Source organism: Rhinolophus sinicus, chromosome 13, assembly GCF_057876585.1.
Source record: "Rhinolophus sinicus isolate RSI-liver-muscle chromosome 13, RSI-T2T, whole genome shotgun sequence".
In the NCBI taxonomy this organism is placed as follows: Eukaryota; Metazoa; Chordata; class Mammalia; order Chiroptera; family Rhinolophidae; genus Rhinolophus; species Rhinolophus sinicus.
Window position 1 is genome coordinate 28,898,909 of NC_142513.1, and position 14,594 is coordinate 28,913,502.

Sequence of the window (14,594 nt, forward strand, 5' to 3'; positions counted from 1 at the left end):
TCTGGTGACCAGGGAGACTGCACCACTGGGTCCCACAGGACACCTACTGCATAAGGCCACTCTACTAAGACCAGAAGACGAAGCAGCCATACTTAAAAACAAACACAAGGAGACCTCCAAAATGGGGAGACAAAGAAACATTTCCCAAATAAAAGACCAGCTAAAAGCTCCAGAAAAAGAACTCTACAAAATGGAGACAAGCAATTTACCAGATGCAGAGTCCCCAACACTGATTATAAGGATGCTCAATTAGCTCAGGGAGAACTTCAACAAAGAAAACATAAAAATGAGATAGAAAACATAAAAAAGGACCAGTTAGAAATGAAGAATACAATACCAGAAATGAAGGATACATTAGAAGGAATCAACAGATGATTAAATGAAGCAGAACATCAAGTCAGTGATTTAGAAGATAAGGTAGCAGAAAACACCTAATCAAACAGCAAAAAGAAAAAAAGAATCCAAAAATATGAGAAGGGTTTAAGAATTCTCTGGTATAATACAAGGTGTTACAATATTTGCATCATAGGAGTACCAGAAAGAGAAGAGAGAGTGCAAGGAATTGAAAACCTCTTTCAAGTAATAATGACTGAAAACTTCTCTAACCTGGGGAAGGAAATAGACATAGAAGCCCAGGAATGAGAGAGTCCCAAACAAGATAAACCCAAAGAGGCCCACACCAAGACACTTCATAATTAAAATGCCAAAGGTTAAAGACAAAGAAAGAACCTTAAAAGGAGCAAGAGAAAAGCAGTTAGTTACCTTCATAGGGAGCTCCCATAAGACTGGCAGCTGATTTCTCAACAGAAACTTTGCAGGACAGAAGGGATTGGTACCAAACATTCAAAGTGATGAAAACCAATGACCTACAACCACGATTACTCTACCCAGCAAAGTTTTCATTTAGAGTCGATGGACAGAAAAAGAGTTTCCCAGACAAGAAAATGCTAAAGAGTTCCTCACTACAAAACCAGTATTACGGGAATCTAGAGAGACTACATTAAGGCCAAAAAAAAAAATGAATAACAAAATGGCATTAATTATTAGTAACATAAACCTATCAACAATTACTTTAAATGTAAATAGATTAAATGTTCCAATCAAAAGATAGAGTGGCTAAATGGATACGAATAGAAGACCCTTACATATGCTACCTACAAGAGACACATTTCAGATCAAAAGACAGACAGAATAAAGGGATTGGAAAAAGATATTTCATGAAAATGGAAACGAGAAAAAAGAAAAGGCCATGGAAGCAATACTTATACCAGACAAATAGATTTTAAAACAAAGGCTATAACACATGACAAACAAGGACTCGGTGATTTCACTTCTGGGTATTTATCCAAAGAAACCCAAAATGCTACTTTGAGGGGATGTGTGCATCCAAATGTTCATTACAGCATTGTTTATAATTGCCAAGACGTGGAGGCAGCCTGGATGTCCATCGATGGATGAATGGATAAAGAGAAGGTGGTACACATATACAATGGAATGTTGCTCAGCCATGGGAGGGAATGGTTTCTTGCCATCTGTGGCAGCATGGATGGACCTGGAGGGTATTGTGCTCAGTGAAGTATGTCAGACAGTGAAAGACAGATGCAATGTGATTTTGCTTATATGTGGAATCTAAAGAACAAAAAAAACAAATAAATAAAATAAAAACAAACTCATAGATACAGAGAACATTTTGATGGTTACCAGATAGGAGGTGGATTGATAGGGTGAGTGAAAAACTGGAAGGGATTAAGAAATACAAATTGGTTGTTACAAAGTAGTTATGGGGATGTAGGGTATAGCATAATGAATATAGTCAATAATATTATAATAACTATTTATGGTGTTAGGTGGGTACTAGATTTATCTGGGTGTTAGATGAGGGGGGAGTTGAGAGACAGGGTAAAAAAGGTAAAGGCATTAAGAAGTACAAATTTGTAGTTACAAAATAGTAATAAGTGTGTAAAGTAAAGCATAGGGAATAGAGCCAATAGTATGGTAATAAATTTGTATAGTGCCAGGTGGGTACTAGACTAGTGGTTAAATTACATAAATGTCTAACCACTATGCTGTACACCTGAAATTAATATAAAATAAATAATATTGAATGTCAACTGTAATTGAAAAATTATAAAGGGGGGAAGTTGAAGGAGAATAAGAGGTTCGAATTTTCAGTTATAAAACAAATAAGTCACGGGGATGTAATGTACAGCACGGGGAATATAGTCAATAATATCGTGATAGCATAGTACAGTGTCAGATGGTTGTTGGGCTTATGGTGATCACTTCTTTTAGGTATATAAATGTTGAATAACTATTGTGTACACCTGAAACTAATACAATATTCTATGTTAGCTATATTTTAATAAAAATCTTTTAAAATACACACACACACGCACATAAGAAATCTATCTGGAAAAGATCCTCATGGATGTATCTTCCTATCTCTGCCTTCATCCTGGATTTTAGTCTCTCAAGGGCTAGAATGGAAGCCAGGGGCAAGTGCTCAATTATATTCTCCCTGGCTCCAGCCTTTAGAACAAGACCTGATGAACTGCTGTTGGGGTGTGTCAAGTCAATGACCTTTGGCAGGAAAAAACTACACAGTAGACAGGAATGGTGGACACAATCCATGGACACACAGACAATCCATTTGGGAGGCCAGATGAGTTAGACCAGGTAGGAAAGCATTTGCTCTCCCTCTCGTCCTTTTCCAATACTGAACATTCCAGCATGGAAGTAGAAGAGAGGAGAATTACTTGTTGATCCTTCTCCATGAAATTATTTTTGTTCAAAGCACATCAGATCACAGTGTCAAAAAGAATTCCATTAGATACTCATTACTCTTATGTTATCAGGAAAGAAAGTAACCTGATTCAACAGTGGCTTGTAAAATGTTGTGTACAAGTGATTGTATGTTTTGATCTTGGGCACAGCAAGCAAATATATATATTTTTAATCTGATTATTTTCTTTGTTCTCAAAGGACTATTTGCATATCAAAGACCACTTCCTGGGTTTTAGTCTTTCTTTCATCCCTCTGTATTCCCCAGAAACACTATTTTCCACACCAATACCTCATCTTTCGAGTACACAATAGAATTTTCAACAATACAAAACAACTTCAGATCAGTTCAGGCATATCACAAGTATAGTTCACATTGTCCCATCAAAGTGGCCCATGTAATTTATAATTCAAAGAGGGCAACTCTGGAAGTAAATGGGACATTGACACTGGGAGAGTGAGTATTAAACTGGGACTGTTGAGGCCAAACTGGAACACATGATCATCTTACACATGGAGTCTGCTAGCTAATTCTCTCTATGCTTATTTAAGTTAAAAATAAAAGTTTACCTTGGTTCTCTGGATATGAGTTGCTTTCCTTTTAGGAAATTTAATGCCACTTTATTTGGCTGATATACCAAATCATCATCAATATACCTTACTCATCCTGCGTCCTCCTGAGGTTGCTTTGGAAAATGTTGTCTACCTTCTGTCTTCCCCTGATGACTTGAATGATTTTGAAAGCATAACATGTAAACAACTGTGTGCGCTGCCTGTGTGTAAGGCCAGTACTATCTCAAGAAAAAAGAGAAGTTTAGATTGTTTGTTTCCCTTGTTGCGTAATCTGGGAGACTACTCAGTGGATACCGTATATCCAACTGTTGGTTCTCTGACAATTTCATTTTTGAACTTGTTGCTAACCTTTTTTGATATCAGAGGGATTATTCATTATGAATTTGTACCAACGGGACAAACAGTTAACCAAGCTTATTATTTGGAAGTGCTCAAACGGCTGCGTGAAAAAGTTAGGCGAAAATGACCTGAATTTTCGCCAACAATTCATGGCTCTTGCATCACGACAATGCACCAGCTCACATGGCACTGTCTGCAAGGGAGTTTTTTAGGCAGTAAACAAATAACTGTATCGGAACACCCTCCATACTTACCTGATCTGGGCCCCAACGTCTTCTTTCTTTACCCGGAGATAAAGGAAGTATTGAAAGGAAGACATTTTGATGACATTCAGGACATCAAGGGTAGTATGATGACAGCTTTGATGGCCATTCCAATAAAAGAGTTCCCAAATTGCTTTGAAGGGTAGCCTAGGCACTGGCATCCATGAATGTCTTCCCAAGGGGAGTACATCGAAGGTGACCATAGTGATATTCATCAATGAGGTATGTAGCAATTTTTCTAGGATGAGTTCACAAACTTGATTCTCAGACCTCATCTGCTCAGCTTCTGATAGCAAGATCAGGATAATTAACAGTGTACAAGAGGGCCTCAGACCTCTTCCATGCAGTTGGTGTCCACAGATGTTAGAGAAGAGCATCTTGATAGAATAGTGACTTCAGCACACTGGTTTTGGCTTGAGGGCTCCGTGATGCCAGCTGATTTCCAAGTCCTCTACGGTGAATTTCCTTGACTGTTTGAAGATCCACTGTATCTCTCTTGCTTTGTACAGTTCCTTCGGTATTGTTATGTAGAAAATAAAATGGTAACACTACAAAGTTCATAACTTTTTAAGTAATAATGACCTGAAGTCTACCGATACTATTTAAATTGATGAGTATTCTCTCGGGGATTTGTACTACACAAGTTTTTAAATTTCTTACCATTGGACTTTGTTTTGTTATTAAAACTTTATCAATTATCTACTCTTACTACTAGCTGACTGACCTTGGGTAAATCATAATCCTTCTGTATCAGTTTCCTAAACTAAAGATGAAAGGGCTGGATTTTTAGTATTTCTCACACTGCATTCCACAGAACTTTAATTCTTTATTATATTAATTGTAGACATACATGTAGTATTTATAGAAAATACTTGGTTTAACAAAGGTAATTAGATTTCTTTAATATAAGAGTTCAAATATATTAATAGGCAGATGTGTCTTATCAAACCATGTCTTAACTTTAAATATATTTGATTAATTCATGCTCTTCAACAATAAAGCAATAAAGAAAAGTTAAATTTGCAAGAATGAACACACTAGCTTTGAAATAACATGTTAAACCTACATCAAACATTCTGTGGTCATAAACTGACAGTTTGGTTCTGGATCACTGATGTGTGGGCAAGCAAAGTAAGACACTACTCACAGTGGGATCTGAGGCAATTCTCTGGCCAGCATCAAATTTCCCCATTGCCAAGTGATGCTGCACCCTTCTGGTGTTACAAGATTAAGGTCAAAGAACTCATGTGTTTCCTAAGTTTCTTTTTATATGAAAATATGACCAGAAAACATGAGTTAATTAGTGAGGATGTCCACAAATTTAGCGCATACACAAATACACACACACACACACACACACACACACACACACACACACAAAATGCAAAGTGCTAAGTTAAGTTTGCAGATCAGATAAACAACAAATAATTTTTTAGGTTAAGTATGTCCCTAAATATTGCATGGGATATACTTATATTTAAAAACAGTTTATTGTTTCCATAGGGAACACCTATTGTTTTGTTTCCAATAAAATGTACTCACTCTGGAAAGAGCATGCCTTCAATTCCCTTTTCTCCATGTGTGAATCCATTTAGGATTTACAGCAGCCCCATGTTCATACTGTACCATTTCTCCTTGACCATGTTTGATTGGTCAAGGCGTATGCAAGTGACTCAATTAGAATTCTCTTGGATAAACTTGAACTGAAGGTGGAACAAAAGCATGAATTCTTGTTTGCAGAGTCAGGAGATGTGACTCTGGGGAGCTGCACATAGCTATGTGACCCCCTAAGTTGAAGTTGTTGGTCGGCAGTGAGAAAGCAGTAAAGCCAACACTCTGGGAGAACAAAAGGAAAAAAAAATGACAATGAGTCTCCATTTCTTTCCAATCCCTAGACCCAAGTTTTCCAAGATGCACCTGTTTTCATGTTCGTCCTGTGGCTCTGTGATCCAACACTTCCTATAATACTGTGATGTACTAAAACCCCCTGCTTTTGTTTGACTTCATTCAAGTTGTGTTTTGTTCTTTTCAACAAAGTGCCATGAGTTATAAAACCTCAGTGGAACACTGTTCAGGATATTTAAATAAGATAATAATTTTCTCAGAAGGACTAAAGGAATCTGAATTGCTCATCACTTTTTAGGGACTAGCATTATTGCATAATTGAGATGGGGAACAGCCACATCACCTAACTCACCTAATGTGGCCATGACCCCATTGTTCAGAGAGCAGATCATAGAGCTTGCTCATTAAATACATGTGAGTAACATTTGGCCATGTGATCTAACCTATTCCAAGCAACTCCAAAATTCTATGACTTTGTGACGTTTCAACAATTTATCAGTCTCAGTTTGGTAGTTATTTACTATAAAAATATAATCAAAGAAAAATTTAAATGATGAAATCGGTCATTGAGAAAATTATAGTTTTTAATATTATAACGTCCCCTTTTTATTTCTGTTTTGAAAATCAAACACAGTTTCACAATAGCAATTTATGTTCATAAATACTCATGTATAAGGGCGGTCGGATGGCTCAGTTGGTTAGAGCACGAGCTCTTAACAACAAGGTTGCTGGTTCAATTTCCACATGGGATAGTGGGCTGTGCGCCCTGCAACTGAGATTGAAAACGGCGACTGGACTTGGAGCTGAGCGGTGCCTTCTACAACTAGATTGAAGGAAAAAGACTTGGAGCTGATGGGCCATGGAGAAACATACTGTTCCCCAATATTCCCCAATAAAAATATTGAAAGAATCAAAGCTTTTTTTAAAAAAAATTCACGTATAAAATCAGTATTCTGAGAATATTTCATTAAATATTGTGATTTAAGATTTTCTTAATGGAAATCTTTAAGGATTTGCTATGTATGATGCCAAGTATAGAATGTCAGACTTGGTACTAAAAAAAAAAAAGAATTCTAACATCCCTGACAAGCGTTCATTGATTAATTTAAAAAATATTTATTAATGATAATTTTTTAAATATAAGGTGCTAGTAACACAGCAAAAAACAAGACACATAGATTCTCTGCCCTCATGAACATAATTCAGCTTCTAGTACTATTTTTTCAAAAGTTTTCCTTATTGGTGTTTGTTTTGTTCTGAGGACATTGTGTAAGTTTATGAATATACTTACTTAACAGCATGTAAGAAAGTAAAGATCTTCAGACGTTAACCCCAACATTGTCATACATTCTGTAAGCATCATTTGATAACTGTGCATCTTTCCCATGTTGTTTGCTCTCCTTTAAATGTACTCAGTGTGACCAGAACTGGAAGCAATACCACACAAACAGACAGAACAGAGTTGAGGGAGACTCTTTCTATTGTCCTTGACACTGTATTTCTGTTATTCTACTAGAGGATTTATAAGTATTACAGTTAGTGATAAGAGATCTCTGTCCTCCCTGAGATAAATATTGAAAGCATCAAAGAGCAGGGCAAAAAGTAGCGTGCCATAACAGAAAGAGTTCTCTGTCAGGAGCCCAAAGACCTGGATGGCAGCTCTTATTCCGGTATTCTTCCTGGCGTGACCTCAATGCTCAGAGAAATACCAATGGCATCTAGGCATCCTCTAGGAAATTAAAGGTCATGTCCACAAAATTCCACTTCCCTACTCCTTTGGACTCTCTACATGAAACTGGTTAAAAGATTTTTAAAAATAGTATATTGTTTTAGTAACTGATATGTTATCATGTGATACTGTAGCTGGTGGGAAATGTAATTACTCATTTTATTGAGCTGCTTCAACAGTGCAGACAAGGTGTGATTATGAGTATTTTCTAACAAGGTTCTGATGTTTCTCAGTTTCATTCTTAACCCTTAGTTGGGTGGATGCAAAAATGTAAGAGGATCTATATTAGGAAAATTATGATAGCTCTTATATTGGACTGAACTTCTGAGAATACCTGTTTTATGCTTTGTTTCTGAATGACAGCCAAAAATTCAAAAGGGTCAGTAAATATCAAGTAAATTGAAATTGATATGAAGAGTTGTATTCTTGCACGACATGACTCTGACTTTGTCATTACTTTGTCAATCATCTCTTATTCCCCTCCATTGGGCAAAGCAAAAAATATTGGGGGACCATGTGAACCTTCATCATTAGCAAGGTTTGGATAAGCAACAGGAATGCCAACATTAATGAAAATTATTAAAGACTATATAATTTTAATTAATTCATCATGTATCATTTTTAATTAACTTAAAAAACATATTTTGATATTTTTTACTTACCTGAAGCTTTGGAGAACTTTGGAAGTAGAGGTGTTAACAGAGGGGATATTCATTAGAGGGGAAAGAGATTCTCATTCCTGAAGTCCTAGGAGGAGGCATCATAAATGGGGAGTCAGTTTGGGCATTAATCTCCCATGCCCTTTTAACCACTCCCTTCCTGAGAAAGGGCCAACAACTATGGGGAGTGCCTTACTTTCCAAAGACCTTTCTTTCTGTGTTTATTTGCTTGCACTTGCATCATTTTCTCCATCATTTGCCTGCCCAATAAAGGATGGATAAGAGATGGCAAAAGAGTTGAAAGCCAATCAAATCATTCTGGATAAATTGTTAACAGACCTGGAATAAGATTAGCCAAGAAACACTTAGCTAAAATAAGGTTTGCGGGGAAATCTGTGGAATTCATTTAGATTGTGTTTACATGACAACAAAGCATCTGGTCAATTTAGTGGAAAGCAGGCAAATTGTTTACACAGTTGTGTGGACAAAACCATCAGTTGATCCAATAAATGCATTTTCAAATTTATAGATTCTGGCTTTCATATACACTGCCTTGCCTATAATTATGAATATTTAATATTTTGGACTAATAAATCTCTTTTTTTTGGTAGATTAACAGTTTACTAATGCCTGAATCTTCAAATTCAAATATATATGTATTTACGAGTGTTGGAAACAAGTGAATTTTAACTTTATTCAGTCAGATTGAGAAAGTTTCATCCTGATTGCTTTTTTAGTGTATTTTTTAAAAAAATCACTACTTAAAACAGGGATGTTCATGTCATGACACATATTAAATAACTATTATTTAGAAATTCTCAAAAATATCAGAGTGATATTGTTCATTAATATTTAAACTAGATACCATGGTTATATCAACTAGTATTTGAACCAAAAAATATATTCTTGACTAGGGCAAAGCTATTATCCACTTTATTCAGAATTTTTCAAAAAAATTGGAAAGATTTGCTTATTAATATTAAAACCAGATAGCATGGTATCAAGAATAAAGGAAACTATAACCAAAAGCGTGTTCTTGATTTGGGCAACGCAACGTGTTCATATGGTAAAGGAATTTATGCTCCTGCATCAAGGTGATGCCAAAGTTCCTTAAAGAAAGACTTTATTGGTACCAGTTGGCTATTTAGAATACAGGATTTTGTCCACTCTACAGGATGCATTTCACTATGTCTAACCAAACTTTGCTCATTCTTTTCCAATTGCCAGGATGTCAGTCATTACACTACATGCCATACATTCTTCCTACTGTCATTGTTACAATAGTTTACATATACATAATTTCTTACCATTTGAAAGGGCATCATTGCTCATTATTACATATTATTAATTAGTGATATTACTACTCCACCTAAAGGTTGAAAATTAACATTCAAGATTACTTTCTCAAGATATTGTGTTCACTCAGTGGCTGGGCTGTGCCATGCACTCAAGACTTTAGACAAAATTCTTGGGATCTTCTCAGTAAATCACAACTGAAAAGATTAATAAGAAAAACAAACAAAAACAAAGCTGCTTTAGATTAAGATAGTAGTTCCTTCCAAATAATTTTAAACATTACATTTATTATTATAATCGAGGTTCCTACCACACAAGTAAAAACTACTGTAACGTTTTATTTTTATTTATTTTATTTTCAATTACAGTTGACATTCAATATTATCTTATATTAGTTTCAGGTGTACAGCATAGTGGTTAGAAATTTATATAACCTATGAAGTGATCTTCTCCGATTAGTCTAGTACCTACCTGGCACTATACATAGTTATTACAATATTATTGACTATATTCCCTATGCTGTACTTTACATTCCCGTGAATATTTTTAACTACCAATTTATACTTCTAATCTCTTCACCTTTTTCACCCAGCCACTCACCCCTCTCACCTCTGGCAACCATCAGTTTGTTCTCTGTATCTATGAGTCTGTTTCTGTTTTGTTTGTTCATTTATTTTGTTTTTTAGATTCCACATAAGTGAGATCATATGGCATTTGTCTTTTTTATTCTGACTTACTCCACTTACCTGATGCCCTGTAGGTCCATCCATAATGTCACATGTAACATTTTATTTTTAAATTGGAAAGCTACATTGAAAAGACTTTATGTGACTTGACCAGGATAACCATATAGCAAGGTTGGTCTTGAGTCTATTAGATAAAGTTTTTTGGTACCTAAGGTTCTTCTGAACATTTAGATCTGTACTATCCAATACAGTACAAACTGGCACATGAGACTACTTAAATTTAAATTAATTAAAATTAAATAAAAAGAAGCACTCAGTATTAGGCACATTTCAAATGTTCAACAGCCACATGTAGTTAATGGCTACTATACTGGACAGCACAGATATAAAACATTTTCATCATCACAAAACATTCACGGGGCAGCACTGGTATGGATGCTAAGAATCCTTAAATGTTTGTTTTAATGGAGCAAATATCCAAAAATGTATAATAACTGCTGATATTACCATTGTTGTTACATTGTTGGTAAGGCTAACAGAAAAAGAGACAGCAATGTTGTAAAAACATACGTAAATAATTGCTACGAGATATAATATTTCATCTAAAGGTATTGAAATTAAAAGATAAAGAAATAATTTTTCAAACATCAAGTTTCAGAGGGTGGGGTTCAGTTGACAACAGGGGAAGAAAGCAGACAGATCTCGATTTCTCCACATCCAATTCAATGCCAGATAGAAACCTGAAATGCCTACAAAAAGAAAATGTAACCCAAACATATTATATTTAAGCTAGCAGTCAAATACAAAGGCATCAGGCAGGTTTTTAAACACGCACAAGCTCAAGGAATACAGCTAATCTTGAATAATAAAATTTACCAGTGGAATCCATGAAACCAAGAAGAAAAGAATCAAAGTTGACCAGGGAATGGAGAAGCTATGAAGATTATAGTAAGTACTGAGCCCATTTCAATGAAAACTATTAAACAATTTTAGAAATTATTGTTACAGAAGAGGATATTTTATACTTTGATGATATAAAAATAATATATAAATAAAATTGGGACAGAAAGGGGAAAAATGAAATGAAGTGTAGGTGTAAGAGACTATTTTTTTATAGAAATGAGTCAACTGATATTGTCTAAAACTGAAACATGCATATGTGAAAAACAAAAATTTACTCCAACCTCTTAAGCTTTTCATAATTTTTTAAATACAATGAGCAAGTACTTTTAAACTATGATATTTATTTTCGTTTGAAAGAAGTACTTACCTTAATTTAAAGAATTCCTTCAATTTCACTTTGTCTTCTATTAAATTCAAGTAAAACTAAATTGAATATTTTATTTAAATGTAACATGTACCTATTGTATAGTCCTAGTTTAGTAAAGCCCTATCTATCTATCTATCTATCTATCTATCTATCTATCTATCTATCATCTATCTACCTATCTATCCACATATCTATCCAGCTGCTGTTTATTATACACATATAGCAAAGTCTGAAGTGGTATTCACCTAATACAAATAACAATGATCTCTAGGTAATAAAACCTGTGGTGATTTTTATTTTATTTTTCTGTGACTTGTTTAAAATATTTAACCAGTTTTATTAAAAATTTATGTTTTCTCCACAGCCTCTCCAACACTTATTATTTGTCTTGTTGATGATAGCTATTCTAACTGGTGTGAGGTGATATCACACCATTGGTTTTTATTTGCATTTCTCTGATGATTACTTATGTTGAACATTTTATCACATGTCTAGTGGCCATTTGTATGTCCTCTTTGGAGAAATGTCTATTCAGGTCCTCTGCCCATTTTTCAATTGGATTGTTTGTTTTTTTATTGTTGAGTTGCATGAGTTCCTTGTATATTTTGGATTTTAGCCCCTTATCGGAGGCACTGTTTGCAAAAATCTTCTCCCATTCAGTTGGTTGCCTCTTTATTTTGTCAATGGTTTCTTTTGCTTCTTGTGCAGAAACTTTTTAGTTTGATATAGTCCCATTCATTTATTTTAGCTTTTACTTCCCTTGCCTTTGAAGTCAAATTCATAAAATCCCCTTTGAACCCAAGGTCCATAAGTTTAGTACCTATGTTTTCTTCCATGCAGTTTATTGTTTCAGGTCTTATGCTTAGGTCTTTGATCCATTTTGAGTTAGTTTTGGTACATGGTGACAGATAGCAGCCTAGTGTCATTCTTTTCCACGTGGCTTTCCAATTCTCCCAGCACCATTTATTGAAAATGCTGTCTTTTCTCCTTTGTATGTTTTTGGCTTCTTTGTCAAAAATTATCTGTCTATATTTATGTGGGTTTATTTCTGGGTTCTCAATTCTATTCCATTGGTCTGTGTATCTGTTTTTCTGCCACTACCATACTGTTTTGATTATTGTTGCCCTGTAGCACAAGCTTAAGTCAGGGAGTGGAGAAAAAGGAACACTCATACACTGTTGATGGGAATGCAGATTGGTGCAGCTGCTATGGAAGGCAGTGTGGAGGTTCCTAAAAAAATTAAGAATAGAATTACCATATGACCCAGCAACCCCTCTCCTGGGTATCTACCCAAAGAATCTGAAAACATCGATCTGTGAAGATATACGTGCTCCGATGTTCATTGCAGCTTTATTTACGGTGGCCAAGACATGGAAACAACCAAAGTGTCCTTCGATAGATGATTAGATAAAGAATTTGTGGTATATATACACAACAGAATACTATTCTGCCATAAGAAAACATGAAATAGTGCCATTTGCAACAACATGAATGGATATTGAGATTATTATGCTAAGAGAAATAAGTCAAACAGAAAAAGTCGAGAACCATATGATTTCACTGATATGTGGTATATAAAACTGAAAACAACAAAGGAACAAGACAAACAAATGAAGAAACAAAAACTCATAGACACAGACAATAGTTTAATGGTTACCAGAGGGTGAGGACGAGGGAGGTGGTAGATGAGGGTAAAAGGGATCAAATATATGGTGATGGAAGGAGAACTGACTCTGGGAAGTGAACACACAATGTGAGATATAGATGATGTACTACAGAATTGTACACCTGAAACCTATGTAACTATATGAACAATTGTCACCCTAATAAACTATAATTTTAAAAAAATAATTCTTCAAAATAAGTACTATAAAACAAAATGCATATTGGAACTAGTTATATCATCTCTCCTGATAATTATTGTTCATAAGACTTTGAATGTTGATATGTAATTCATGATACATTCTGACATATTTCACCATGTTATATTCTCATTTCCCTGCTGAGAATCTGAGGGTCTTTAGGGGAAATAATGGTTTACCTGGCTAGTCACTCAGATCTTCAGGACAGTTAGGCTTGACCTTCGTTTAGTGAGATTAGTAATGAAGCTCTAACATATAATACGGAGCACGTTACCATAAAAAGCTCTACGAATAAGAAGACTCCATTGTTAGAAACAGATGGAGCAGTTTTACCATAATGAGAAAAAAGACAGGGTTAAAGATAAATGATCTAACCAGAAAATACAGGTAGGAAACCAAGCCAGAATCTTCTCCCCAATGATGTGGAATCAATGGAACAAACAAAATCAAATTTATTGCTCACTTGAATTCCAGGCCTTGTTTTGGCATCATTCAGGGTAACACAATTCTTGCTTTTCAGAAGATCCTGGAAATTTTTCAGTTGAACCTATGCCTATTATCTAAAATAATATTCAGAAAAATTTCAGTGGAGAAACTGATAACTGACTAAAAATAAGCATTTCTTATTTCCCCAACCAACAATGGACAACCACATTAGGGAGGAAAGATAACTATTGCTCAAGTTAGATTTGGATAAGGACAGGAAATTGCATCTTTTAAAATGGATAAGAGTTTCCATCACATAAACATATAATCATAGCCTTCTATCATTTGGGTTAACATTATATTACCTAAAATAAACTGTCATCCTGATGTTGTTCTATAATTGGCATGTGACAGAGTGCACACTGAAGCAAATATAAGTTCAGAAAGCAACCTCTATCTTTATGGTATAAGAAACTTTCAGATTTTCCTAAATAGACAGACTTTATTTTGTTGCTGTGCAACTGACACGCAATACAGCCCATCAGACAGTCAATAAATTATGAACTTTACAATAAAAAGTCTTTTCTCCCTGTCTGAAAATAAGCTACAACTTCCTTTCATGATATACTAACCACCACAGCCCTATAAAGCTGTTTCAGAAACACCAAAGTTTTGGCAAGATAAACAAATGAATGAATAACACAATAGTGGCACAGATGCAGTTTGCAAAATACTAAGAAGTGTCAATACCATTCGATTCATTTCTATAGGCCTGGGAACCTGGGCTCCCCATGCCTGGTGGAGACAAGGAAGATTATTTCACACTCATATTCTTCCAGGTAGTGGAATATAAAACTTAAAAAAT